The sequence below is a fragment of the Hermetia illucens genome, chromosome 2 (genome assembly GCF_905115235.1).
Source record: "Hermetia illucens chromosome 2, iHerIll2.2.curated.20191125, whole genome shotgun sequence".
NCBI lineage: Eukaryota > Metazoa > Arthropoda > Insecta > Diptera > Stratiomyidae > Hermetia > Hermetia illucens.
The window spans coordinates 172,431,023-172,458,977 of record NC_051850.1 but is presented as its reverse complement, the minus strand read 5'-3'; the positions used below and the strand labels follow the sequence as shown (position 1 = coordinate 172,458,977).

At 42.9% G+C, this 27,955-nt stretch overlaps 1 long non-coding RNA gene across 1 annotated transcript; it reads right to left on the bottom strand.

Moving 5' to 3' along the window:
• Window positions 1–5,197: 5,197 nt before the first annotated feature.
• On the bottom strand, window positions 5,198–26,387 carry LOC119650349. Its single transcript, XR_005249265.1, has 5 exons — window positions 25,920–26,387; window positions 22,237–22,353; window positions 21,938–22,145; window positions 17,549–17,936; window positions 5,198–5,605 (listed from the first exon to the last, which is right to left on the bottom strand). It is a non-coding gene; the product is annotated as an uncharacterized LOC119650349 (long non-coding RNA).
• Between the last annotated feature and the right edge of the window lie 1,568 nt (window positions 26,388–27,955).

The window sequence follows — 27,955 nt, the reverse complement described above, 5'->3', positions numbered from 1 at the left end:
CGTGCATGTCCGAAGGAATATTTCCGGCGGCTTGGAAGCGACAGAAGTTGGTACTTGTGCCTAAGCCTGGTAAACCTCCAGGTGAACCATCGTCATACCGACCCATATGTCTTTTGGACACGGTGGGGAAAATGTTAGAGCGGGTAATCTATAATAGATTACTCCCGGTTGTTGAGGGCCAAGGCGGCCTTTCAGATCGGCAGTATGGATTCCGAAAAGCCAGATCAACCATTGATGCCATCAAATTGGTTACTGGCTTGGCCGAAGATGCAATTCACGGAAAGGGTAGTACCAGCAAATATTGCGTGGTAGTAACCCTGGATGTGAAAAATGCATTTAATTCGGCCAATTGGAATCTAATACGCAAATCCCTAGCGAAGATTGGTATTCCCGCCTATCTCGCTGCTATCGTCGATAGTTACTTAACTGAAAGGAGGCTATGGTATGACACTGATGACGGACCGCAGGAGTACGTTATTTCCGCCGGTGTCCCACAGGGCTCCGTATTGGGCCCACTACTGTGGAACATCATGTACAACGATGTACTTAATCTTCCCCTTCCGGAGGAAGCCACAGTGGTGGGTTACGCTGACGACATAGCACTGGTTGTTGTCGCAAAGCATCTTGAAGATGCTGAGTTATACTCAAGCGAGGCAATCAGTGCTGTCAAATGCTGGTTGGAGAGCTCTGGTTTGACGCTTGCGGAAGAAAAAACAGAAGCGGTCCTCATCACGAAGCGCCGGAAGAGAAATTACGCGTGTGTTAGAATCGGGAATCATATCATCACTTCCAAGCCGACCATCAAATACTTGGGGGTGGTGATAGACAGGAAGCTCAGCTATAAGCAACACTTACAGTATGTTTGTGATAAATCATCCACTGCTAGTATGGCCCTGGCGAGGATGATGCCGAACGTGGGAGGGCCACGGCATACCTCTAGGTTGCTTATAGCCAGGGTGGTGACCTCGATCATGCTCTATGCGACCCCAGTTTGGAGGGAGGCGTTGTGGATGTCAGGGAATGCTACCAAACTGAGTTCAGTCTACAGGAGGACAGCCCTGAGGGTATGCTCTGCCTTCAGGACTGTCTCAGATGATGCAGCATTCGTCATCTCTGGAATGATGCCGATTGACATCTTGGCAGATGAGATGGCGAATATATACAATGCGAAGCCAACCTCTTCCTCATCGCGGACGAAGAATGCTGAGAGGGAGAGATCCATAAATAGATGGCAAGAGCGGTGGGAACGCTCGGGAAAGGGCCGGTGGACGCACAGGCTCATTCCTGCCATCAAGGAGTGGTTGGAGAGACGACACGGTGAGATTAATTATAATCTCACCCAGTTTCTCACGGGGCACGGAGGATATCTCCAATACCTTCACAGGTTTAAATTGGAGACCTCACCCGATTGTCCAAATTGCAATGGAGTCCCAGAGGACCCAGAGCATGTATTCTTCCACTGTCCGAGATTTGTGGAAGAAAGGAGGAATCTTGAAGAGACTCTAGGAGAGGTGCTGGTACCAGAAAATCTGGTACCGAAAATGCTAGCACATGAAAAGAATTGGGATGCGGTCAACTCCATGATCGCATCTATTCAAGATAAATTGCGAAAGGCAGAGGAAAGGAGAAAAGCGCGGTCTCGTGCGCCGCGTATAGAAGAAAGGTGACAAAGCTAGAGTGAGCTGACTCCGCCCCGTGATGTAATACCTTATGGTGGTTCCGCGGGGCAGGGAGGGAGTCGGGGGTGGTTTTAGTGGGTAAAAATCCCACACGCTGGTGTGTCCAGACCAGTGTCTTTTTGAAGATTTCCACCTCCTCAACAAAAAAAAAAAAAAAAAAAAAAAAAAAAAGACAGACAGACAGACGGACAGACAGACAGACAGACAGACAGACGGTAAACCGATTTTAATAAGGTTTTGTGTTTACACAAAACCTTAAAAAGTGTGGTGGGCATCGTCCACAACTCCATTGCAAAACACACAATCCGGAGAACGCGCCTTTCCAATCTTGTGCAGGTAAGACTGAAAACTTCCATGCCCACTTAGAAATTGGGTAAGGAAATAGTCAGTCTCACCATGCTTCCGATTCAGCCACGCACCTAAGTTGCCGATGAGGCGCGCAGTCCATCTGCCTCTAGTTTCATTTTGCCAAGAGAGCTGCCACTCGTCTAGAGTGTGTTGCCGTTCTTCGCGAGCAACCACCTCCCTTGGCTCATCTCCCTTGCGCTTGTATATGGCCTGACGCTCCCTAGCAAGAAGGGCAACGGGGATAACTCCCGCGATCACCATCACGGCCGGTTCAGAGACTGTGCGGTACGCAGACGCCACCCGTAAAGCTCCCCGTCTCTGTACTTGCGCGAGGCGTCTACGATATACCTCCTTGTTAAGAGCGCCAGCCCATACCTCCCGTAGAGCCGTAGAGCAGGGCAGACTGCGTTGAGCTCATCAGGAGACGTCGCCTATTAGACGTAGGACCCCCAATGTTTGCCATTAGCCTACTTAACGCCGAAACTCCAGCCGCAGCCTTGTTCGCTGCTGCTTGGATTTGCTCAGAAAAGCTCATCTTTGAGTCAGTAGTCAACCCGAGGTACTTTACCGCTGATTTTGACTCGATTATCGACTCGCCGAATGATATGGGACGCAATAGTAAGGTATAATTGTGGGTACATATATGAATTCTGTATGGTTTGTAGCATTGTTTAGGTTGTCCTGTGTATCAACTACATGAAAAGATTGTTCTTTTTATTAGTGCATACCGATATTTCGGAAGCCAGTTGCTGCCTTCTTCAGTACTTACAATCATGCATAAGCACTGAAGCAACTGGCCCCTGCAATATCGGTATATGCTAACAAAAATAATAGGGTCGTCTCAATTAAAGAACAATCTTTTCACTCAACTATTATTAGTTTATCTGGAAACAATGATATCTGAGAGGGTTATTCGGGCTTGGTAAGAAAATGATGACCCCCCCCCCCCCACAATTGACCTAATTTATCGAGATCACAAGAAAATTCCAAGCCCAGAAGGGTCCTCTCTTCCTACTTCCCTCTCGACGGTCCTACCAGTAACTTTCACTAGAAGGAAGTCATCAAACAATATTTCTGGCACGCATTCAGCCAAATCGAATTCATAGTCACTTTGAAAGTTTAATTCAACCCCAACACGGGTTAGTGGCGTCTATTAAATGATCAAAGCTCCGCTGCTTCTTTTTCATATCATGCCTCTCATTAATAACAATAGTAAATGTAATTCATCTCGCCTAATGTCGTTAAACTTTTGAAACAGTAACACTTCTTGAAAATTGGTCGTAAAAGTTTAAATCCATGCTTTTGATCCTCCCAGTGTGGGGTCGAAAAATATGCCGGCTATCAGGAAAGCATCCCAAGCAAACTCCAAACTATTTTAGATAAAAAAAAATCAGAAATTTTTCTTCTCAATGAGGTTATATTTATATTCACGGAACTGAAGGGAAGTTACTACCTCTTAATGTTTTCTGATGATCATGTTTATTTTGGTTCTTGGGATGTTATGAGAAGTTTGGAAGACAATAACTTTGTGTGGGCAGTTTCAATTTGTGGTTTGAGTATGGTTAGCATGCGTAATTTTAGAAAAAGACTCATTGAAAGCAATTCTAAGCCAATTGAACACCTTACCAAGCCAATGGTGACCATGGATGGATCTACATTAAGCTTTACTCGAGTTTATTGAACGGTGACATAGAAACAATTTTCAGTAAGGAGGGCAGTTAACTCGACCAAATACTCAAGGTCATCATGCCAATGCTTTTAGAAAATGATTTGGCTCCATTTGGCCTTACTCTTCCTGAGTTGGATACTAGGCATGCCAACTGACAAGCGGCGCAAGCCCCCATGCCTCATGACCATAGGTTCACCGAAAAGTTCACAGCTTCACGATCTTTAGGAGCTTAATGGACTCTGATTTGAAGAACATTGTCGTTGCGCCCCGAATTTCGCAAATTTTGTAACTCTAACAACAGACAAATCAGAAGGCATTAACATGGAGGTGATTGAAAATTTGTGGTTAGGCAGTGGTTGTGCTCTTTCAAGGCTGAACAATCCAACAGAGCCGATGAATAACCAAGCTAGAATTTGTGTTTATTTGTTGTCTTTCCCAGAATAGATGGTAAGTTGTTTTATAACACATTCAAACCTGATTGAAGCATTTGACCTTTTCAAGGTGTTTCTAATTAGTCAAACTTAATATTTGAGTAACTTTTTTTTTTTATTTAAAAGAATGAGAAATTTGATTTAGTGAATTCAATCTGAAAGGAATTTGATTAATTTTATGTATGTGCTAATATGTAAAACCGCAATTTTTACGTTGAAGTAATTTGTCTCTTAGTATATTATTGTAGGCTGAAGCGATTATTTTAATTAGTGTTGATACGAACAGAGAAAGTTCAGAATGGGTCGCCCCTTTCCCACATCACATCGATTATTGGGTCACCAATAAACTTATTTACGATGTGAAAATGACCCTACTTTGGGACCTCAGGATTTTTCAGGATGGGGTGATCACTGCGAGGTTACAGCGGGATTAGAGAGGAAGATTTCGCTCCAAGGGTGGTAAATCAAACTTTATCATGATATTGTCAAAATGCCCCCACTCCTTTGGTGCACTGTAACTTTTTAAGTGGTGCTCATCGCTGCGATTTTTCAATCACGTTCCCCCTCCATACTGTCTAAAATCCGGCGATGAATGTAGGTTATAAAAACTGAAACCCTGGCGTCGTGACTTGCAAGTTGCTTCCACTTGAGGCGCTGTTAGAGAGGAGAGATTTTCCTCTTCTTCCTACGTAACCTCGAAACCCCCTCTGAGGACGATGGTTGACTGCTGCGATTTTTCATCTGGATTTAAGAGAGAGGATCTCTCACTTCTCCGTTCATACCCTTCTCTAGGGAAATTCAAAATCAAACCCAAATATTTTGACATCAAAACATTTCACTTGGAGACGCTTGCCAAGGACCCTCCTTGGGTTACCGTCACAATTCTTTAACGGAATTAGAAAAGAGGGACCTTTCCCTTCCTTCTACATCTTCTCCTCTTGGCGGGTAGGATTCAAAATTAAAATTTGACCAAGGTGAGATATTACAAAGACCCCTTTAAGAGGCTATAATTTTTAAAAGCCACGAGTTTTCATTTCCTCCGGATTGAGTTGAAAATTCAATTTGCCTACCTCAATTATAATAAACTGAAATCTGGAATTGTGAGTGTTATTAATTTGTGCTTGACGTATAAAAACTTCTGGGAAAGTCGGAAGAATATTATAGTTGGAGTTTTAAGGATATTTGTTAGCCAGTAATTAAATAAAAGGAAAAAAATTTCGAAGAGAATTTCCGTTGCTGCCAATTCGGAGTGTCAAACTTGTGTCTAATTAGGCACTGCGTTATGTGGCGCCGAAAGAAAACTTGCTAGTCGAAGGGCTTGACGTATTGAACGAGAGTTTGACGTTGTTGAACGAGGGAGTGATTTTTGGGATGCTTCTCTGGGGATTTCTTCGATATCGTCGGCTATTGAGTACGTAGGTTTGATACCATTATGTTCGGACGAAGGGATAGCTTGTTGATGCCAGGTCTTCGAAGCCCTGTAATATAAAAGTTCTTTTACTGTTCTGTTTACTTTCGTCCGCATAAAACTCGGAAAGAATGTCTTAACTTTTTATCGAAGTTATACGTGTATGATTGCTGCATCGGTTAGTTCAGCGGATATTGTAGCAGCATATTACTTTTAGCTTTAGCCTGATCATACCATTGACTGCAGGATGATATGCACACTGTAGTTCTGATGTCGGTTGCACGGTCAAATTGCTGAGGACTTGAAAGAACCTCTATTCAACTTGCCGCCGATTCGCTAATTTGAGGTAATACCAAATTTGGGCACCCACTCGTCGTGCTGCTATCTTTGGAACGGAAGAAATGCTATATCATGGTTGTTGTCCCAAGCAATTTCCAATTTGCTCGAATGTGTACAATAGTGACATGAAGGCCTTGACTAGCATGGTTACATAACGAACCACCTTCGTTCAGCTAAAATTATTGCATGAAATTGGTCTGGTGAGCACTGATTTTGTTTTTATGTAAGATGAAAGTTACCTGCTTGTATTAGGCTGTCGCAGACGACATGTGGGTTTTCAAAATGAAGTAAAGTGGCACTGGTGGTATTGGATAATGGAGTACAAATAGTCCTACATTTGATCAAGGTGTCATTGTGGTTGCAGATGAAAAAAAAACATAGAACCATGTGGAAAGCGTCTAACATTTTCTTATGAATTTAAACGAGGTCATAATTCAACGGGGGCAACCAGAAACATTTGCATGGTATTTGTAGCAGGCCCGTTAAACGAACGAACCTGAAAGTGGTGGTTTGAAGAACTTTGGTCAAGCGCCATAACCCTCCAAAGTGAGCCACGTAGGCAAACCATAATTATCGATCAAGAACGAGTTGGGTTGCTGGTAGAATCTGATATACGTCCTTTCGTCCACGTTCGTCCGCTCTCAGACGTTATATGCTCCCTTTTATAATTCGAAAAACACAAGGGTGCGAATTATATTCAACGTAAATCCACCCACACTTCAGACCAAAGCTTGGTCGAAGCTAGACAGCTTTTTTGGGGATTGGGGAGTCATAAGTTCGCATCCACCTAATGCCAGATCGATCCAAATGGAGAGAGGCTTGGAAAGAAACCGAAGCCATCTTCGTCCCTCTTTTGCCTTTGGAAACTTGGGTGTTAAATCCAAAAAGAGGAGTGCGTGGACCATCATGGGTGGGAGCAAGTTGCTTTCCATTTGGTCCGGTCCGGCATCAAGTGGATGCGGACTTAAGACTTCCCAATCCCCAAAAAACTGTGCTTCAGTTTCCTTATCATCGCACTTAGTACTGTGCTAAGTGATAAGCCCAAAGCAGCAGGGGAACACATAATCTCGAGAGATACGCCAACGGCGGGTTGACCGTGCACTTTGATCGCTTCATAGCGTTATACCGCTTCTAAACTTTTCGACTTTACCCACTTCGTTGCTAAATGGCATAATTCACGACAAGAGGTATGCGCAATTTATATCGATTTCTTTAAAGTCTTTGATTCCGTCAATTACAATATACTCCTTTAAACTCTCTGCTCAATTTCCCTTACTCATTTCTCTCTCAGGCTCCCTAACTCTCTAATCGTTCCTCCAGAGTTTTTTCTCCATTCTTACTTATCCCGTTCCATCTTATGGAGTTCCCTGAGATTCTGTACTAGGCCCAATACTACTTGTATATACACCTATTTTTTATTAATGACCTTTCATCTTTCCTCATCTGCCCATGTTTACTGCTTTGTCTCTGGTTGTTATCTTTTGCAATTCGACCTAGGAACTCTGGTTTGTTGTTGCTCGGTGAACAAGGTGATACTAAATGTCAGCAGATACTATTCGATGTGTTACCCTTTTAAATCCTTCCCAATATCCTTTTCCTACACCTATTTACGTATAATCTTCGACGAAAAGTTTCGTTTCAATTCACATTTCGGCGCGGTCGTTATTCGCTCTTCCAAAATGTATATTTTTTCCTGCGTTCCTCTTCCGAATTTACCTCAACTCAGCCAGCTGTATCATTTGAAATAATCTTATGTGATTGGTCAACGACCATCATCCGGAAATGACCAGGAGAATGGTCTTTGGTCGTTGGTAATAGCAAATGGCGCCCATGTGATGTGCGATTGTTCAATGGCCAGAGACGGCAACGGTTGCCAGGTTTGATTCACTGGTTGGTGAAGAACGACGCCTACCGCTGTGTCTGAGGCGTCGACGAACACAGCTAGGGGTCCATCTGACCGAGGAAATGCTAGTAGTGCAGCATCAATAATCTGTTACTTGAAAGTTTCAAACGCCTGGACGACCGCAGTAGCCCACGCACCCTCGCGACAGTTCTTGGTTTTGGGCCCAGACAAGTAAGTGTTGACGACCGCTTGGTGATGATCGGCCTTGGGCAAGAAACAACGATAGTAGGCCGTGGTTGTTAGGGGGGAAGTTTTTTATCGCTTTAGCCTTGTCTCGGTCTTGTTGAATTCCGCCTGGGGTAAAAATTTGGCCTAGAAATTTCACCTGCTTCTGTAGGAATTTACATTTTTCAACGTTTAGAGACGTTGAAAAATGCACTCGAGATGGTCTAAATGTTCAGATTCGGAAGAAGACGCGACCAAAACCAAAATCCATGTAAACGAAACAAAAGTTTAAGTTTCGTAGGACAGAGCAGATGAATCTCTTACACAACCCAAAAGTCATCCTGGTGAACTCGAAAAGTCCGAAAGGTGTGCAGATAGCTGTTTCGGTATGTCTTCGGGTGCAACAGGGATTTGATGATACGTCTTGGCCAGATCCAAGGTCGTGGAAATACGGTAGTTTTCTCAATGAATACGTCAAATCATGGATGAGTGGAATAGGGTATCGGTCGGGAATTGTCTGAGCATTCAGACGCCTGTTATCTCCGCATGGTTTCTATTCGCCGTTTGACTTGGGGACCAAATGGAGTGGAGATGACAAATAGCTATTGGAAGATCTGCAAATACCCTGCTTCATGAGATCATCGAACTCTTTCCTTGCAACAGCTAGCTTCCGGTCGGAGCAACACTGCTACACGTCCAATTGGTGCCCGTCCTGAATATATTGCAGCTTTGTGCCCTCACCGAACTCAGTTCACGAGCAAATTTATTCCACAGAGCGTGTTCGTCTAACTGGCGTGGGCGGAAGCGGATTCGGGGAGAAATCTTCTTCAGGGCATCCAAAACCGTTGAATCGACGTCTAATTCCTTGGCCAAAAAGTAAACTTTTCCGCCGAGTGTCGAGAGTTCTGGGCGGATTGTTGAAGTTCTTGATTTGTCGTGAGTCCAGTTGAATTCTTTTCCTACGATTTGTGACAAGAGCCTAGTTCAGGCACAAACGCGACCATACCGTTACTGAATGATTTGTGCTCTTGCAACTGTAAGAATAAGAGTCACTATTCTCTCACTGCCGAGGAGAATTTATCCGACGAAAGAAGAAGAAACGGTTTTCACGCTATGGACGTTTTCACTCCACTTTCTGCCGACTTCCTTCTAGACTAACTCTTATACAGCAGTCGCCAACAGCAATGCAGTCGGGGTTTTTTGCCTTCGATGTCATCATTATCAACAACGGCGCAACAACCGGTATCCGGTCTAGGCTTGCCTTAATAAGGAACTCCAGACATCCCGGTTTTGTGCCGAGGTCCACTAATTCGATATCCCTAAAAGCTGTCTGACGTTCTGACCTACGCCATCGCTCCATCTTAGGCAGGGTCTGCCTCGTCTTCTTTTTCCACCATAGATATTGCCCTTATAGACTTTCTGAGCTGGATCATCCTCATCCACACGGATTAAGTGACCCGCCCGCCGTAACATATTGAGCCGGATTTTATCCACAATCTGACGGTCATGGTATCGCTCATAGATTTCGTCGTTATGTAGGCTACAGAATCGTCCGGATGAAGGCAGTTTGTACGTCTCGGGTCATTCTTCCCATGATGTTGATATCGTCAGCATAGGCCAGTAGTTGGGTGGACCTGAAGAGGATCGTACCTCTTGCATTTACCTCAGCATCACGGATCACTTTCTCGAGGGCCAGGTTAAAGAGGACGCATGATAGCGCATCCCCTTGTCGTAGACCGTTGCTGATGTCGAATGGTCTTGAGAGTGATTCTGCTGCTTTTATCTGGCCTCGCACAGCCTAGTCAGTCTTATTAATTTCGTCGGGATACCGAATTCGCTCATGGCCGTGTACCCTGGCTATGCTATCATAGGCGGCTTTAAAGTCGATGAACAAATGGTGCAACTGTTGTACATATTCCAACAGTTTTTCCATCGTTTGCTGCAGAGAGAAAATCTGATCTGTTGCTGATTTGCCTGGAGTGAAGCCTCTTTGGTATGGGCCAATGATGTTCTGGTCGTATGGCGCTATTCGGCCTAGCAAGCAGAGAATATTTTATAGATGGTACTTAATAACTTGATACCTCTATAATTGCTGCATTGTGTGATATCTTCCTTTTTATGTATGAGACAGATAATGTCTCGTCGCCAATCGTCAGGCATTGATGCGCTGTCCCATACCTTGAGCACAAGTTGATGAACCACTTGGTGTAACTGGTCGCCTCCATATTTAGCCAATTCAGGTGTAATTCCATCGGTCCTGGCGACTTATAATTTTTTAGCCGATGAATTGCACGAACTGTTTCTGCTATACTTGGTGGTGGCAGTATTTGTCCGTCGTCTTCAGTTGGCGGGACCTCCGACTCGTCGATGTTCTGGTTGTTCAGTAGCTCATCAAAGAACTCAACCCATCGCTCCACTATGCCCATTCTGTCGGAAATCAGATTTCCCTCTTTGTCTCGGCAGGATGAGCGTCGAGGTGCATAAAGCTTCATCCTGCTGACTTGTTGGTAAAAGTTGCACACCTGGTGCGGTTGTTCCCCGTACTTTTCTAGTTCACAGACTTGTTGATTATCCCAGGCTTCCTCTTTCCGTCTGTAAAGTCGCTTCTCCTGCTCGTGATAAGTCTCTGCGCGTGCCCGCGTTCTTTGAGAACGCAACATTACTCAGTATGCAGCATTCTTCCGTTCCGGTCAATTCGGTTGAAAGTGGTCCCGTCTGGAGAGGCCCATGTATGGTTGTGGACCGCTTTCCGCGCAAACCAGATACTTCCAACAACCATTTCGTGCGATACTGCTAACTGAATAATGCGCAGTCCGTACTCATTGGTATCCCTATATAAGCTATGGGGGTCGACGTATTGCCTGAATACGGGCTCCGTCCGTACTTGACTGTTGAAATCTCCAAGTATGATTTTGATATCATACTTGGGACAGGTTTCGAGGGTTTGTTTTACTGCCTCGTAGAAGGTATCCTTCTTCGACTCTGCAGTCTCCTCTGTAGGGGCGTGAACGTTAATGAGGCTTATATTTCTAAACTTGCCTCGCAAGCGCAGAGTGCATAGCAGTTCGCTTATATTTTCAAAGCCGATAACAGCAGGTTTCATTTTTTGGCTGACTAAGAAACCTACTCCGAGCACATTGTTTGCTGGATAGCCACTATAATATATGGTGTAGCGACTCTTCTCCAGGAAACCAGTCCACATCTGCTGTAACGCTGTTACATCAGCCCTATATTGGGACAGGGTGTCGGCTAGCTGCTCAGCAGCTTCATCTCTGGGGACGAACGCACGTTCCATGAGAAAATGCGCAAATCGTTATTCCTTTGTCGTTGCCGGGTTCGTCGGTGTGTAATCTGTCCTGTCCGAGGCTCCTGTTGTGGCTTCGTAAGAAATTGTTTTCCATGTAGGGTAGTCAGCCTACCCAACCCCCAACCTGGAGGAGCAGTTGATACAATTTGTCTCGTTTTTAGGCGCGGGAGACTCACCTTCATCCTTCTCCGTCTGCAGCTTTTCATTAAGAAACAGCTCCCAGCGGTCACGACGTGGAGATAGGGTTTGGTAGTAAAGCTGTTAGTGTTGGTTCAGCAGGCGTTTCCCAGGTTTTACGCTCCATCGTGGGTACCAATCCACGTTTCTCCCTGGGACCTATACTACCCTTTGACCACCGTCACAAAATCATATAGGAGCATCATCTGTCTTTTAGATCCTTGATTTAAATGTGTACTTTTCAATCTTCCCACATTTTACAATAAATGTTGAAATACCTCGCATGACTATATTTGGGAGAAAAGAATTGCAGTCATCTTTTGGATGTGCGAAGAACTTCCCCTCCCTAAACCCAACCTAGGACGATGGCGCTCACTACATGCGTAATGGTTCATAGATCCAACGTTTATGCCGAATTTCTTATAGATAGGGGTAATTACCCCCCAGAAAGTGTGTGACCGCCGGACAGACAGTGAACCCATGCCAAAATGACCAAAAAGAAAACAAACCTGAGTAATCTAAATGAATCTTCAAGGAGCAATAGATTAGCTACAGCTCGATGAAAAAAAAGGCGTAATGCGGAGGCCGGTAGCACGACGAACCGCCGCCTGTTTACTAAACAAACTGGGAATCTAAAAAAAATATCTTTTGAATTTATTCCTAATACTAAATTAAATAGATACTAATTTCCTGATTTTCATTGCACTCAGTTAATTTTAGATAGAAATTTTATTCTTTTATACTCAAAACTGGCCAATTAGGAAGACTAATTTATTTTCTAATCTTTATAAGAACATTTCTGATATGGGAATATGCATTAAGTTTTCCTTCCCCCATGTGAAATGTGCGATGTCTAGCCATTATTAATTAAATTTTCTACCTGCTCAGCAATAAAAGAACCCGCCAAAAGTCAACTCTGATTAATAAACTGAGAATTCAATGAAAAACTATAATTATGTATACATGTGGTTTTTGAATAAATGCAATCATTAGTGAAGAAATCCTTAACAGCCGACATGAGGTCATAGAATATTTTCTGAATTTTCATAACCTCTGTCGGCTGGAGGCACCTCCATCTCCACTCATTCATGGTGGAGCCGAGTACATTGGACTACATCGAATATTTTATTATTGTTCTAGCATTTTCTGTCTATTACTAAATATGAACTTTACACGCTATTTTTGAAATCCGGTCACAGACCGAATTATAGTAAGAGAGAATATATTATCGTCGGTTTATTGTGGAAGTGGTGGAAGTGGTCTCATGAAACCAAATGAATGGATCATTTTCGGCTTTAATGAGATTGTCATTAGCAAGTATAACAAGTTTTGCATTGGCGTGGCAAAGCCCGTCAAATAGGATGTACAGAAAGCAGAGAAAATTGAATAATGGAAACTAGGGGGTGAATGAGAGCCAATTGAACTGAATGTGCGGCGAGACCATTGATCGCGAATATACGCAAATGACTCGGACTTTCCTCCTTATAAAACTTTCGTGCAGAATAGTTATCTTATATCTATAATAGTATCTAAATGGCCGCTTTCTAAACAGAGGGTTATTTGGACCGTTCAATGTATTTTATCAAGGTCACAATAGGAGACTACGTAAATTATTGTAATTGATGGATATGGTGCTAATATAAATAGATTTGCCAGATTCTGGGCACTTTTGAGGATTTTCATTGCACTCTTATTCTACCCCATTGCAGCACAGGAGATTTTCCACTTTTTTACGTTCCCCGATTCGTTGCGAAAAAAGTTGGAGCCACAAAACAACAGCCTTCCTTGAAATACCGAAATGCCGATTTATGGAAGTGTGTGGTCCAGTTGACGGAGATCTTGAATTTGCTGACGTCTTTCTTTTGATAATGTTATACTACCGAAAAAATATTCACCCGATAAAAATCCCTGCAGTCCTTTAAACAACTCAAATTCTCATAAGAGATCCTTACCTTGGCTCCTGGGAAATACGCTTTTCAAGAAGTTGGCGCAAATCTGCAGAATCAGCCGCTAGCATTCATGAATGATAGCAGCTCTCCCACCCTAGAACAGAAGATCTTTTTGAGCTCTCCAAAGGACTGTTTACTTAGCTTTCGCAGTCTCGCTCTAGAGTTGGGCAACCGCAAAGGAACTACCTGAGGGCTTCTCTTTCCTCTTCGTAGTTTCGGCGATGCGGATTGTATGGTATACCGAATCTGGCGGCATGGTCCCTTTAGGCCAGTGTCCGTGTAAACTGCTGTAACCCTGTACGAATTTGCACGGGTCTGGTCCAGAAGCTTCGCAACCGAGTCTTGTTGCAGACAGGCCAAATCCTCCTTGATTTGGCGCAGATGGTGTGTTTTCGCCATCTAAAGTCAGCGGATCTTTAGTATTGCAAGTGTATTTTACCCTTGACAGTCACCAGTCGGGTGCCAACCGCACTTATCAAACGACTGCTAAGAGCAGAGTCCTGGCTCACCTATCTGCCTGCCAGCCCATTCCTCTCTATGTTTATATGACCGGCAACCCAGAGGAGGATGACTTTAAGGGTAAGCCTAGACTATCCAGTGCGCCCCTGCACTTCACTGCTAGCTTGAAAAATGTCATCTCAGAGTACAAAACCATAGCCATCGACAGGTTTCTAGTATCGCCAACACTTCCGCCTAGAATACACTGACATATCCTGGGAGACCTTTAAACTCGGCAGGCTGCGTGCATTCACACATCGACTTCACGGGCTTTGATCCAGGGTGTTTGATAACCTTGCAACAGAATGTTGTGGTATTGGAATTGCCTGCCTCTGTGATTCAGTCTGCACTGTCAGGTGGCCGATTGATTTAATCTTCTAAATTTGTGCCTCATTTTTTGAGAGTTCTTTCATAAGTTCGGAAGGACCTTTGTTGGTTTTAAGTAAGTCGCATTCGATCGAGTCTTTGGTAATGTTTTCTAGAGGAATACCAAGGAAACATGACAAGTCGCATCCTTTTTTTTGAAAGTGTCTACTTTTTTCTGACGGCTTTTGGCGACTGCTGACTCCATCTGGGAGCCTTTCAAGGCGCGTTATTTATACCTTATCTTCACCTCGTTTGTATTTACAGAGGGCCATTTTGTCCATAGGGAAAGACAAAAAAAAAAGGGAAGACAGAGAGCTGAGTTGGCTTTGAGTAGGGCTTCTATGATGTGGGTAACGTTGGACATTTTGGAGTTTATAATGACACCTAGACATTATTGGAATTACGGAAGACAGTGGCATTTTCGAGGATCCAGGGCGAGCTTCTACCTAGTTAAATAGTGGTATAGTTCGTCAAGATAAGAATTCAGGCGGGATTCCCCAAACAGAATATTTCTGGTCAAGGAAGTGTGCTGTGGAGAGAGAGAATAAGGTGACGGATAGGACCGAACCTTGTGGGATACCAGCTGGGCGGAGAGATGGTTTCAAGTATGGCTACTTTCGCCGAGCGATGTTCTAAGAAGGGAGGGGTGTAATTTATGCACTAGTCCGTGTTGCCAAACTGAGTCGAAAGCTTTCTTTAAATCAAGAAGGTATGCTATGGTAGGGGTAATATTATTGAGGCCTAGCAGGGTGTCCCGTTTTTGGGACAAGGAAGGTGTGCTCAACTGAATGTCCGGGGCGACTAGCAAACTGAAAATCGGTTGGCATTCTAGAGTCGATCTGGTTGTCGATGAACGTTTTGATGGTTCGTTCAAAGATTTTTGCTAGAGAAGGGAGTACTGAAATTGGTCGGGATCTTTTGTTTTGGAGTCGATTTTCCTGCTTTTTTTTTTTTGAAGATGGGATCGATGTGCATTTCCAGCTTGTGGAAAAGTGGGCATATAGGACGAAGTGGTTTATCAGGGGGGACAGAAAAGGACTGATGGAATTAGTTCATTTTTTAAGAACGATTGAAGAGATACGATAAAAATCGGTTGATCGTTTATTTCTGTTCTTTAGTATGATGTTTTTAATCATACTGAGGTTGTTGAAGGGTAGGCATGGGGAGGATTCGGGTTGGTGTGCGTAGGCAAGTATGTTAGGAATGTGTTGTGTTTGTAGGTAGGTGTTGGAAGAATCTATTCGAGAGATAGCTTCCGTGACTTTCGACTCTGTTGGAGAGTTTTGTATTGAGGCAGTAGTTTGGTAGCCTTCGTGGAAGTGGTTTGCTAAGATTTTGGCTTTTTCCGAGAGAGGTAGGAACGCGGCTGTCGGGAAAGATTTTCCGAGACCGGGGTAGGTTTATCTTATCCAACGGAAACTATCGGCATTGAGGATAGTTGGTATGCTCTCAATACAGAGTGCGGGTCCTGGTTCCAATAGATAAGCGGAGACTGTTAATGTCAGTTTTTAAAGTGTGGAACTGTGGCAAGAATCTGTTCCTGAAGAGTTTGCCCAAGGGGTTTTGTTAAATTTTACATTTTGAAGGATGTTATTAAGGAGTGTGATGAGGTTCTTGTAGCCAAGAGCACGTTTTGGGATTAGCTCATCGCATGAGGTTTGGATGAGCTAAGTGAGCTGTTCCACTGTATCGTCGATTGCGGCGTTGGAGATTTAATTGGAGATGGGGAGGTGGATAATATTAAGTTTTTTACTCAGGTGCTTATTGAGTTTGTTCTACTGAAGTCAGGGACGGAGCGAGGAGGGGTTTTTTACCTTCCCTGGCAATTTGCAATCGAATATGGCAGCGTCATGGTCCCTGAGTCCGGAGATGGCTTCTAGGAAAGGGAAGGTGTTAGGATTTAGGATGATGGTGAAGTTGGAGAAGATCAAGAATTGATATTGCAGTAGTTGGGACGAAAAAAAAGTTGGTCGTGTGGGATTGAACCGGGTTATGTTTCGGGCTGAGGATGGAGATGTGTAGTACACCTGCGGAATTGGCCATCATTGAAATCAGGGTTTTGGTTGAACCATGAAGGGTATTTGGTGTTTAGGTCTCCGTTAACGATGGTGGCCCAAGACTCGGTTACTTCACGTGGTTGAAAGCAACAAAAGGAGGAGAGATCAGAAGAACCGAAGGTTTGATGTGAGTGTGAGTAGATAGCAGTAATGTAAACCGTGGTAGACACAGCATCTATGGAGATGAGGGTGGAGCCCATTAGAGGATAGTGTTGAGTGGACATGTATCTATCAGAGATCAGCACTGCGGTTCCACCTGCGATTGTGAAGCCGGGTTGGAGCTGCTGGAAGCGGTCCGTTTTAAGCAGATTATAGTTTGGGAAAGTGAGTTTGTAGCGGTGGATCAGCCTGGTCTTGCAAAGGAGCGCAAACTGCGGTTTGCCTTCGTTGAGAATTAGTGCGAACTTATGTCGGCGTGCTGTATCGGCAATCGAGTTAATGTTCAGTTCAATAAACCTAAAGATCATTATTGGTGATTAGAGAATTGATCATCATTGAGAACATTTCGAACAGTTGTTGCATGTTGAATTTATTCGATGGATTGGTGATAGTGGGTCCCAAATTGAAAGTTGTATCGGATAGGTTGGGGAGCGTATGACACGGAGGGACTTCCAAAAGAAGGAGTGTTGATAAGATGCGACGCTGGTTGGGGGTGCATGGGCGCTTTTGTGCGTTCTATTCGGGGACAGCCATAGTTAAGGTCGGCCAGTTTTTGTAGTTTGCCGGGTGTTTATTGTAATCACAGTTGAGGTTTCTCCTCTTCCATTTTTGGGCAGTTCTCTGGTGGATGGATTTGGTCGCATTTTACGGAGCGGTAATTAAGTTTGTAGTTAGGGGCGGCATGGCCGATTCTTGGGCAGTTTTTACACTGCAGGATTTGTTTGTTTCGTATTTCTTCGAAACAAACGATTGTGCTTTGGATGGCCCTGAATCTCTTCAAATGTGTCTCCAAAAAAGTCGCATCGAAGATAATGAGCCAGAGATCGAGAGTGCGGTTCTCGATTTTGGCTCGGCTAGTTATGTCCGGTTTTATTGATAAGATATTTTGGATGTCTTGGACGTGTCGCCCAATATCTCTTGGGGAGAGTAGGTGCGGTCGAGGCGGCGGATAATTAGGCTAATAGTCTTTTCAGTTGGATGAGTGTAGGTGTAAAACTTGGTCGGCATCGAGGCCTGATTTCTTTATCAGAAGATCATGGGGGAGGGACTTTTGTAGAAAGGGGGGGGGGGGGGGTGGGGGTATTTTACTTACCTTGGTAGTGTGGGATGCGGTGGCAATGGCTGCATTGTATTGGTGGTTCTCCTGGATTGTAACCGGGTTGTGCGCCTATGAATGGTGGAATAAGATGTCGTATCTGGGGTCGGGTATGTGGGTAGGCGTGTCGACATCGCCAGGGAATGTTTTGTTCGCAGATTGACAGTAAGCTCGCGTTTCGCCTTTTTAACTTGCACAAGTACCTGAATGTCGGCTGTTGAAATGCTTTCGTGTGATGAAATTGAGGCGTCATCCTACGGTGGAGCCTCATTGGGTAGAGTGCCTTTACCGGAGCTCGGGCTTCTTTCTTCCGGCTCGTTGCCTCACTCATGACGAGTGCTGCTTAATTTTAGTGCTAAAAGCTATCCTGGTGGCGCTGAGTAATCTGGAAAAAGAATGAAAAGGTGATTAGTAAAGAGCTAGCTGATGCGGTGCAGCTTTTAGTGTTTGAGTTTTTCTTCTTGTAGTTCGTTGTTCCTGGCACATGGAGCTTTGTCGCGTCCGACTTGCTCCGCTGTCGGTCACTGACTGGCTGTGCATTGTGATCCTAAGGTACCTCCTTAATGGGTATCTCTTATAGCTGAGTTTCTTAAGAACTTATAGTGGCTAGTGATCTATCATACATCGAATGCATAGCTTCGTTTATTCCTCATTTCAACAAAATAGGGGTTTCTCACATTTGACTACTTTAACCAAAAAGTAATACCTTACTTTTTGACGCATTGTTGTCACCTCTATATTAGAAAGGCCATAAAAAAACGCAAGTAGATTTAAGCCTCCAATGATCCAACAAGCCTAATCGTTCAATGACACAAATAAACAACTTTCAATCAATCGCCATTTATGAGTCTCTTCATTTTCCAAAAGAATTAGGTAATATTTATCTGCAGTATTTTATCGGAACGTTCATTCATATCAAAATGATTTGTTTTGGTGTAAAATTTAAAATCGGACTTAAGAATTTGAATGCCAAATACCTGAGAAGGTATCTGCACGAATATACGTCCATATGCGAATAAATATCCATTTATGTACCTGCCTGCATGGTAAAACCGTTATTAATACTGAATGCCACCATTGGTCTTGATGATTGGCGTGATTACCATAAGATATCACAAAAGTCTTTACAATTTACCGCCATATCCATGTGACAGCTCAATTTTTGTACTTTCATTGTAAGCAATCTTTTAGTTAATTTATGTTCCTTTCACTTCTTGTTTTTGCGTCATTTTATGATTTTGACATTACCCGAAATTATGTAGAGATAAATGGTCAAAATCTTCATTTTGTTTTATGTTTTCTCTTCGCTACGAGAAGTGCTTATTTATCCAATGGAGATTTATTTATAAAAGATTAATTTATCTATTGACTATTCTCACGGAAAAAAAACTACTATTGGAACTTTACTCGCCGGTAATAATAATATTCCCAATTTATGTGTTTATTGCTGTCATTTGGGCCAATCAGATTCTGGGATTAGATGGACTTCTGTCTGTAGCTCTTGCAGTAGCAAAGGTGTCCACCGTATCAGATGTGCGCATATGAAACCGCTGGTCGCAAGTTCAGCATTACCAGTAGCTTCTGCAAGTTTTTTTAAAATTTTTTTTTATTTTTTTTTATTGTTTTTTTTTTTACAATTCAAACTTCCCGGAATCTTAAATTTCATTTCAATAATAAAGAGATTTTTGGAGTATTTTAAAAACGCGAATTAATCGTTTTTCATTGTTTTCACAAAGACCTGATCATGCTGCATATTAGTAAATGCTTCGCTAGCGTTTGTTTCGGGAAAATGCAATCCATGCAAATGCAAACGGGAAATTGCGGGGATTTATGTTGTTGACAGAGGTCGATGCAAAATATGCCTGAGCTTTCGTTGTTGTCCCAACTGATAATGAATTCAGGATTCATTGTCTGGGCTAAAAATTAGCGGACAGTGAGCATCTGAACGATGATGGACCAGCAAAGCAATTGACTAATAGAAGTTCGTGCCTGTTGCTGGAGTACCCAGATCTTCTGTGATTTCTGGTTTTTAAAAACTGGAAATCACATAGAACACACATCGGAAATTAAAGCAGAGGAAGTGGCTTCGATCTAATATTTGCACTTAATTGGGGGAGTTCGTTTAGGTTCAGTGCAGGAAGTCCGAAAATAGAATTTTTTTTTTCAGAAACGCAGGAAATAGTGTAAGACCAAATTAGTGAAATTTTGAGGTTTGAATGGTTAAGTGGAATTCTGTGCAATGGAATAAGTTGAGGATTGTGAGATATCAGAAAGAAAATCTAAACGGGTACAGATGAACGAACAGATTATTTTTTAATTTGGGTCAACCCTAGGGTATTTCATCGCATATATCGATCTCGGGAGGCAGTTGCTCCCTTCCTCAGTGTTTGCACTCCTACACTCTCTTTATTTGAAATTGACTGGATTGAAAATGATTAAGTGTGTTACTGGGGAAGGGTGAAGTTTCATTGATAGGACTGCAGTATAGTAGTGGTAGTAGTACTAACACTGGTAAGGATTATAGCATATAACATAAAAGAGACCAGCAGATCCTACGATGATCCGTTGAAGATAATCGGGTGAAACGGACTCGGTGCGAGGTATTAAAAAAGCTTTAGAGCTCTCCATTTATATGCCATTCATGTTATAATGGAGGCAATGTGCATTTCACAAGCATTACAGTTAGAGAAAACCAACAAACAACTGAGCGCTCTGCCTCCTTCATTAGCCATGAAAAAGGATGGAGTCGGTAGCTTTACCGTAAAATTTGGGGTTATGATCCAAAGACTAGACGTGCCAACGTTTTCTTTAATTTTTTAAGAAAGAAATTAGAGACTCAAAAGCCGTGTTTCATGGCCATCTGAAGCAGGAGAAGCATTATTTCTTTAGACGGCTCGCGGTTTCGTCCAGGCAGAAGCAAGTCTGCAAGATGCCGTCTACGCCCTGGAAGCAGCGTTACCAACTCATGGCTCCCTCATATCCTTAAAAAAAATCTAGATCAGCCCGGCCAGCTTAGGCCTGAATTTACTAAGCGGTTTTAAACATGAATATCATTCATGTCCATGGCGTGTTATGAATTATATACTTGTAAGGGACTCCAAGGGAAAAAGCATCGTCTGATGAACCGCTGGGGACCAGAAACCGAGAAAGAAAGTCTCTTTTCAATTGGTAAGGACCCCTTCATATCCCTAAAAAAATTTCCTGTTTGCTTTTCAAGTTCTGGTGCATCGGTATAAAAACACGTGAAGTTTTGTATAACGACAGGAACTGAAGTGCCCAAAAAGAACCTCCACATTCCCAAAACTGGTTAGCGCAGAGGCATGTAATTGCGTGCTGACGGGACATTTCACTGGAGCTACAATATTTGCGGGCAGACCTCCACGGTCAAATTCGCCTACATTTTAGGTTTTTGAGAAAGTTCTTCTCTTTAGGTCGACTATGAGCAACGAGGATCATATTTTCACCACAGCTAAGCCACTGAATCATTATTGCCAACGATTTGCGCGTGCAATATTTTTCGTAACGTTATACAACAAAGTTAATTATTTTTATAATAATGTGCAATTTTGCGTTTGACAGCATCGTTTCTGCTTTCAACTAACGAAGAGTGGCTGTTTTGCAGAAGTTGACAAGACGCAAAATAAGCTTGAATACTAAGTATTATGAGTGAATATGATACTTGTGTTAACAGAAAAAGGCGATCAATAAAAAGCGAAAACGGCTTTCTGGTTTCTTACCAGGGCAGCGGAAACTCGTCAGACGCTGCCTCACCTCTGCTCTGGGAGCAGTGTGACCGAAGCTGCTAGCAGATGTTAAACGTTTTATTAAATAATTCGCGAAACGTGACATGACTGAATTATATTGAACGTAAATCCGTCAGTACATATTTTGGGCCAGAGCTGACATATTTTGTTTGAGGATTGCGTGATCTTAAGTCCGCACGTTGGCGTTGGTAAGAAATCGCAAAGCCGTCTTCACTTTTTATTTTTTGAAGCTTGGGTGCTAATCCCAAAAAAAGGCTCCGTGGACCAAAAATGAGGAAGTTGCCTCATTTGGTTCGGTCCGACATCAAGTGGATGCGAACTTAGGATGCTTCAATTTTCAAGCAAAATATTTAAGTTGAATTGCATCTAGCAAACAAATTGCAAAAGCGCCAGCTGGCTGTTTGGTAATTTTGGGACTACAAGATTTCCGCCAATGCTACACCCACTGCCGATGAGCAGATCCACTGGAAATGGCGAATTTGGATTTTTTGTAAATTCTTCTCCAGATAGTAGGCCAAGATCAGTTTCTAGATCTTCCTAACCTGATCGCCGCCGCTATCACTAAAATTACGAAGTTTATTAGATTAAAAATTGTATTTTTTAAAATCACTTTTCAACTCACGTTCATATTGACAATATATTATTGCAATCTTCGGAATATTAGTGCATAAACGTGAATCTGTCCAACAGAAAACTGCTTGTGTCCGCCCTGTAATTTCAGCTGCCCAGCACTGTCTAAGCCGACCTTTTTCGAGCCAGCGGTACAGGTAGATCCCAGCATCCGCATGCATAATATTTCTTTTTAGTCAGAAACAAGCATTGGCGATGCACTTCGTAATATGCAATATAATTAAATCAATGTGTATACAACAAAAAAGATTAAGGATGATTTTCGAAATGTCAGAAAATTTCAATATTAACCTTGAAATATTTAAATGAATTTTAAGGTATAATATATTGCAGACACTGCCGGCTCTGTACTCTTGACCACGGCCACCAATCCCTTTATCGTCTCAGCTTTCAACCTGCATAGAGACCCTGCAATTGAACATTTTATTTCCAAAAATTAATGATTTTTCAAGAGAAACAATTTTTTATTTTCTGACTTATGCCAGTAGCATGTTGGACTTGTCAGAACGCGGAGTTAAATGCTATGACGTAGATTTATTATGAGATTAATAGCAGCGAATTGATGAGAATTGACGCGAGGATGTAGGCCAATTCGCGGAAGCCGGAAGAAAAGTGTTCCTGGCGATAAGGAACTTGATGGCTATTTTGGTCACAGTTGCAGCAATTCAATTGTGGATTGCACATTACACATTTTACAATTGCTCTCCTGAGAAAGTTGGAAACTTGCAATAAAAAGACCTGATTGCCATTTCATCATATAATGCTGATTGTTGCTTATGTTTTTGCATGTCACGAAGTTTTCTAACCATACGCAGCTTACGTTTGGGGTGCTCTGCTTCGAACTCATTAATGATGCCCGCGATGCGTATTTCCCTGTGAAGTCCATGAATAATGAGAGATTGGGTCCTGGCTAGACGAAAGATTCTGGTTGTGGTTTTAATCTCTTGCTCTTTAATGCGCATGAAGAACTTGAAGAGATGGTCTTTTGCGAAGATGAGGCTTATATTTTCCCTCGTATTCTTTAAAGACAACATAGTTCAAGCCCCTTGTTTGTTACTATATTGTACACAGTGGTTGCATTTTGTATTTTCCTTTTCCTGTGTGGATTGGAAACCACCTGCTCCCAGTGGAGGTATCCTATCGGTTACTCTACAATAATACTAATCCTTATTTTTCTGCTTTCTTCTTGTTGCGCAAGAGATTCCGACACTTAAGTGGTTAAATTATATGTTATTTCCGGAGGAAATCTTATATTTTTCACTTTGTTATGCCGGAATCCCGTACCAAAACGTGAGACTGAACCAAGTTAGTACAGACGATCTTGGAAGTACACCATCAGGCAGAAGGGGTTATAGAAGTAGTAAGGGGAGAGTTGACGGTTCTTCAACAGCTTCTTGATGCAAAACTGCTGACATTTCCTCAGCCAGATGCACCCCTAGCTATGTTCGTCGATGCCTCAGACACTGCGGTAGGCGCCGCTCTTCACCAATGTTGAGCTTCTTTTCAAAACAGCTTAACCCAGCTCAATGCAACTGCAGCGCCTACGATCGTGAACTACTCGCTACAAAATACTTCCGTTTCTCCATTGAGTTCGCATTTAAACAGAAGCCCGACAAAGCTTCCCCTCGCCAAATTAGGCACTTGAGTTATATCAGCCAGTTCACGCTTCGCCTCGAATCCCAAAGGTCACAGTTCCGGCCGCGGTCGATTATATGGCAATCGCCGAAGCACAAAAAGTCGACTCATTGCTTCAGAGTCTGAAGGCAAACTCCAAATACAAATTCAAGGAGTTTCCCATTTTCGGCTCAAACTCCTATTTACTCTGCGAGACCTCGGATAAGGGATCCAAGCCATTCATTCCGGCCGGTTTTCGCAAGGAAGTATTCCACGCGATTCACGATCTTGCGCACCCAGCATCAGGACGACGAATCGGTTAAGCACTGATATATATTTTTGGTCATCCATGAACAAAAACGTAAACTCTTGGGCCAGACAGTGCATCGCGTGCCGGAAGTAAAATATCAACAAGCACGTTCGAAAGGAAGTAGGTGTTTTCGCTCGGTTAACCAAGTGCTTTCACATCTTACACAATCTTAACATCATCAGCCTTTTGCGTGACTCGCACGGATTTAAATATTGCGTTACAATCATCGACAGGTTTACACGGTGGTTTGAAGTAATACCTCTGTCTGATATTACGGCGCAATGTGCCGAGGCCCTCTTTCAAGAGTGGAATCCGCACTTTGTTGTTCCAGCCATCATCATCACGGACCAGGGTAAGCAATTCGAATCTAGTCTTTCCGCGGGGTTAGAAAAGTTCCTTGGCTTCAAACGGCATAGGGCTACTGTATACCATCGTGGAAAAGCATTCGACAGAGCCAAATGGTGAAACCGATCATGACGAGCCGACCCCGCTTGTGAACGGGACAAAGGTTGCAGAAAAAAGGATACCATTCGCAGTTCAACGGTATGCTATAACGTTGGCACCGGACACCGAAGGTCGCTCTAATGGCTCGCAACGATCCGTCGTGGTCACGGTTCTTGCCTTTCGTGCTTTTCGACCTCCGTACAGCGAGAGGAGTTCATGGCCGGCTCAGCGAAGATGGTCTACGAGGAAAATCTACACCTCCCCCCGACCCTGTAGTGAACATCAAAGCGGGGTTAAACGACTCAGAAATGCTGCGTCTGCTCAGGGACGCGGTCTCGCAGATGCGGCCGACTCTATCATCCCGACATGCGACATCGGAGGTCAACAGCCCTAGGGATCTTGAGGCGTGTGAGCAGGTCCTTACCATGGTGGCCGCCCCTCGGAGGCCGCTGCAACCACCATAGGCCCCTTTAAGGTGCTACAACGAGACGAGCACTCGTTCAACTTCGATGCTCGAGGCGGACCTAAGTGGATTTCCTTGTCGAGGCTGAGGGCCTTCGTCGAACGACGACCGTTCCGAAAAAACGCCCGAGAAGCGTCCGATGCGCCCGATGACTCCCATTGATGCGGTTTCAGCTAGGGGCGGAGTGATGTGACGGTGTATCGGAGGCGCGAACCTAGGCGCCAACGTGAATTCGCTTTCTCCGCTGTATTAATGGCCGCAATATCGCCAACAGATGGCCTGGCTGAGGGGAAAAGGCCGAGAATGACAGTTTTAAGAAAGAGGAGTCAAAAAGGAGACATTCAGCAGGACCATCATGGGCACCGGTTTTTCAAGCCGAAGTATATACGATCCTAAGGGCGGCAAACTGGGTGATTGACCAGTGGTTGAATGGCAGACGCATCGCAATCTGCAGTGGTAGCCAAGCCAGGTTCAGGAATGTAGAAGCCGTTTAATCTCTATCTCTAGATTCATTACGGTGGAACTACTCTGGACACCTGGTCACTGTGGCGTAGAGAGAAATGAAATCTCAGATGCATAACAAAAGAGGGTTCAATCTAATCCCATGCCAGGGCCGGAACCAACTATGGGAGTATTAGTAGCATTGGCTAAGGCTGTCTTTAAAAACTGGAAACAAGCTTCCCACAAGAAAGACAGCCTAAATGATGGTAGGCACACCAAATTTTTTTCTGTCAGAATCAAACATGCGTACCGCAAAGTTTATCCTGTCGAGAAGCAAGACGACTTGCAGGAGTATTTTAGGCATTCTGACAGGCCATAATTCACTACCTGGATGAATAGGAATTATTCAAGATAATACGTGTCCCTCCTGTAATGAGGAAGCAGAATCCACGGATCATTTTCTATGTGAATACCCCGTCTAGGGACGCATCAGACATTAGATCTTCGGTGCCGATGATCTCCAGTTGCAACGGGTAGCATCATATCCACTAACGGAAATCCTGCGATACGTTAACAAATTCGGGATATTCTCTTAGACGGGAGTGGCGAGTACAATGGGCTAACACGGCGTGAGTGCTCAGAAGCTAGGTTATAATTAAAAAAAAAGTTATTTATTGAAAAAATAAATACAAGGAAACTTACTTTTTCTCCCAAACGGATGATCCTCCCTTAAGTTGCACACGTATTTTGTCCGCAAAAATATTGATTCCTGTCAAGTCAGATTGTTTATTTTGATGGGAACCGCGACGGGAAACGCATGCATGTATAATTACGCCAATAAACATTTGTATATTCACGTTTTTGGGCACTTTTCCAATAAGGTCATCTGGTAAACATTTTACTGGCTAACTGCGTAGACCAAATTAACGTAAATATTCTGATAGTTAATTGGTAATTCATTTCATTCAGCGATTAGTTGTGGATATGAGCTGTGAAGTTTTCATTTTTGTCGGATTCCCTTATTTTCCATAGTTACATTGTAAGAATAGAAGAATTAGAATTAGAAGTTTTGTATTTGCAATTTTAATTTTATGCACATTGCATCAAATTAGACCAAGTATTTTCAGAAGAGAATACAAATTATTTTCCATTTATATTCGTAAAATTTCAATGGATGTGTTTACTACGTCGTAAAATTTCAAGCTTACTTTGTTGATACCCTTTGCAATCGACAAGTTCGAAAATATTTTTCAAACCATGCAACAAAGTGCATAAATTCTTGGTATCGAATGCGATTTCCACCCCAAAGAGAAAATTTCTGGGAAAGCACTTACTCAATGGTTTTATGGCTGCAGTGCTCGTACGGTGGTATTGTAACTTTGGCGCTGTAATAAAACTTTTCTTTTTTATGTTTTGCATTACAAAGCGTAAAATATGCATTTATGGGTATTAGACGAGCTTGTCTGGATACTTGGACGGTGACGTGATGGCGTTGCAGTACTGACAGCACTGAATGGTATACTGAACAAAGTCTCTCATTTTAAAGGATTTATTGTCCATAATCTGGGGTATTTCTTGGGAACTACTTTGTATGTACACGTCTTATGAGTAGTTCTTACAAACAATTACATGTTAAAGCTGCTCTTTTACATAAATGTCTCTGTTCATTACAGCCACAGGTGCATAGAAGCGTCAGATCGTCTAAGGCCTAATTTCAAAAAGGTATGCCAAAGTACAAAACTCCCCAGTATATTCCGTAACCAGGACATATAGTAATAAGGCATTATTCGTCAGATTGTTGTCTACCACAACTTTTTACAAAGATTACCAGTAAAATGTTTTTTTTTTTCTAAATTTTATGGTTTCAGCACAGTAGATGAGATATCCCCCACTCGCCTAGGAGTATCCAAGTAAAACCGTAGGATGAGCGTGGCAGGCAACTACTTAAAACTGATTACGGTCTGGGTGTTTTATTGATTTCACCATCATCAAGAGCTCTCTACACTGAATCCTATATATCTGGGAATAAGATGGTAGTAAAATATCTTCCAATTTTATGTCCCAAGAGTATAAAATTCTTAAGTGCAGACGTTTTGCTGTTGGGGTCGATATTGATTCCTGTTTAATGTTTTAAAGAAAAGACATTCAATAGTTAGATCATGTCTTGCGCTCTGGAATAAATGAGATGGGTTGTACACACCCACTGCTAATTGGAAATGGAGAGCTGTTTTGAAATCTCATTTAACTGGTTTTTGGATTTAATAATTCTTCTAGGATACTTAAAATGAAAGATTTCTTTTTTACTACCAAAGAAGTTACGTAGAAAAAGTATTAAGAAAAGCAGTAGGTGAACCTGATTTTATGTATTATTTGAATAGACTAGTCAATTTTGCTACCGATCGCAGGTGCGGGAAGATGATATTAATAATGGCGATCGTGTCCAAACGTTTAATGTAACAATAATTGCGATTTATGAAGCCTTTTTTCGTTTTACTGAGTTACTCCTCCAACCACCAATGTATATTTATGGTGCTCCTGGCAAAGAAAATAAAGAAATTCAATTGTAGTCGCCGTTTCCGCCGCTAGTAAACTTTTTATGGTGGCATATACCAAGCATTTCAAGATCCTTCCTCAGTGCAAGATACTTAGCATTGCTACCATCACTGGTAGATTTGGCCATTCCTTCACCCAACATCCATCATTTCACCCAACCCTTAGATCGGGGAAACTAGCATGTC